Below are 2860 nucleotides of genomic sequence, written 5' to 3'. Positions count from 1 at the left end.
AAGCAAACAGATTCATCCTGGAAAGGGTCAAAGCAGGCTGCTCCTTGGAGGCAAGGATTCTAAGGCTCCGTCTAACATACTTTGGACATGTTGCAAGGAGGGACAGGTCCTTGGAGAGGGACATCGTGCTTGGTAGGGCAGAGGGACAGCGCAGAAGGTGAAGGCCCCCTATAAGGTGGATTGACTCAGTGACTGGGGTAATTGGGATGGGTGTATTGGAGATGGTGTAATTGGCACAGAACAGAGCAGAGTTTAGGGATATTGTACATAGGGTTGCTATGAGTCGCAAGTGATTTGATAGCACATAACAACAACAACATGAAAGAAAAATATTAAGCAGGAATTGTTGTTGTTGTTGTGTGACAGTGATTTGGGACCCAATACTCTGACAGATTTTAGGGGCAGTTAATCATAGAGGAAGAGATTGCTCATCTTTCTCCCATGGAGGAGTAGGTGAATTCAAACTGTTTGCCATAGGGATTTTGGGGCATCTTCTTACCACTAAGCCACCAGTGCCTCAAATATGCCAGTGAAATAAGGATATCTCCAGATAAACAGAAATCTGAGGAATTGTATAAAAGCAGATTAACCAAACAAGAAATTCTAAAAGAAATTCTTCAGGCAAGAACCAAGTACAATAAACGAGAAAGTAACGTAAATGGAAACATCACCAGAAACCAACCCACACATAGAAATGCACAAAGTAAAATAAATTTATAAGACCAGAAACAAGGAACCAGAAACTTCAATCAGTAAATAAAGACAACTAACTACAAAGCAAAAAAAGAGAATAAATCACAAGCATTATTACAGAATTCCAAAATGGAAATTAAATCATGACAATTTCAAGATTGAATGAGCTTGCTTACTAGGAAATAAAACATAGCAACCTTATGTACAACAGAATAAAACCTTGCCCAACCTTGGATTATCTTCACAATCATAGAAGTGTGTTTAAACCCATTGTTGTAGTGATAGTGCTGAGGGATTTCCTTTCCTTCACTGGCCCTCTACTTTTCCAAGCATTTCTTCTTCCAAGGACTGTTGTTATTGTTGAGTACCATCAAATAGGAAACTACTCATGCCTGATCCTCTTGCAGGTTTCAGAGGCAATAAATCACACAGGAGGAGAAAGCTAGGCTCTCTCTCATAAAGGAGCTGGTGAATTAGAACACTGTACCTTTATTTGGAAGTGCATTTCCTTATATCAAGTCACCACATTTCAAGGAATTGTTATGAGTTACTGAGTTGTAAGTGACCCATAGTTAACCCTCCAACAGGTTTTCAGAGTCAGTTAATTGCATGGGAGGAAATTGCCCATCCTTCCCCTGAGAAACAGTTGGTAGATTTTAACTGATGGATTCCAACCATGTGCCTTTGGGATTACAGTACAGTTTCTTAATACTAGGCCACCCTCCTAATAATGTATCCAAAGTATGTGAGAAATCCTCACTCTCCATTTCTCTAAGAATCTGATTTCACTTCTTCTGAGGCAGATATGTTTGCTTCTGTAGAAGTGAAAAGTATATTCAAGACTCTTTGTCAGTAACATAATTCAAAGGCACCGTTTATTCGTTGGTCTTTCTTATTCATTATCCAACTTTGACATGAATAAGAAGAAATTGAAAATACATAGGCATGGTCAGAAACACCTTGATCTTTAGCTTGACATCTTTGTTCGTTAGTGCCCTTGACAGCAGATTTGCTGCTTCTATAGATGTTGACTGAGGATTCAAGTAAAATGAAATCCTTGGAAATATTTTCACCATTAATTAAAATGTTTTCTATTGATCCAGGATTTTTACATTCCATAAAATAAACAACACAATATACATTCTTTTTCAGTGTACATGTAACATTCTTAAAAATAGACGAAATATTTGGTCCCAAATTAGAAAACATCAAACTTTAAAAAGCATCTCCTCAAACTACAAAGCTATCAAATTATAAATTTACAAAAGGAAAATCAAGTTAAAAAAAATAGTGTGGAATTTACATAACATCTTATTTAGAAACTGCTGAGTAAAAGAAATATAAAAAATATTGAACTAAATACAATGAAAACACCAACACTTTTAGGAAACAGCAAAAACAGTACTTTGACAGAAATTTGTAGCTGTAATAGCACACATCATAAAAGAACAAACCAAATCAACACCTTAACACAAAATCAACACTTGTTTCTAAACCCAGCTTGTATGTCTGGTAGTTCTCTGTCAGTGTACTAGTCAAGTCGTTTCTGGATAATCTTCAGCAGCATTTTGCTGGTGTGTGATATTAGTGATATTGTTCAGTAATTTCCACATTCTGTCGGATCACCTTTTTTTGGAAAGGGAATAAATCTCTTCCAGTCAGTTGACCAAGTAGTTGTCCTCTAGATTTCTCAGCATAACTTGGTGAGTACATGCAGGGCAGCAACTGTTTGTTGAAACCAATTGGTATTCCATCAATTCCTGGGGCTTTATTTTTTGCCAAGTCCTTCAGAGCAGCCTGAACTTCCCCCTTTGATACCAAAATAGAAAACAAAAAAAGAAAGAAAAACAGAAAACAAAATTTAAAAATAAAAAACAAATGAGAAAAAAGAATTAACAAGACTCTGTTATTATTCTTATATTATTCTTGTTGGTATGCACCAAAGAGTTGACTCTGACTCATAATGACTCTATTAAACCTGCTCTATTGTGAGTCAATTTCACACTCTGTTCTTATTACCACAGTCACTATGTCACCCCATCTCATTTAGGATCTTTCTTTCCAGTGCTCTCTACCCTACTGAGTTTGATGTCCTGCTCCAAGGTCTGGACCCTTGTGGCATCATGCCCAAAATATGTGAGATGGAGTTTCAAAATTCTTGCCTTCA

This window comes from Elephantulus edwardii, unplaced genomic scaffold (genome assembly GCF_000299155.1).
Source record: "Elephantulus edwardii isolate Elephantulus edwardi_28Jun2011 unplaced genomic scaffold, EleEdw1.0 scaffold00406, whole genome shotgun sequence".
Classification (NCBI taxonomy): Eukaryota; Metazoa; Chordata; class Mammalia; order Macroscelidea; family Macroscelididae; genus Elephantulus; species Elephantulus edwardii.
Note: the sequence above shows the minus strand (reverse complement) of the source record.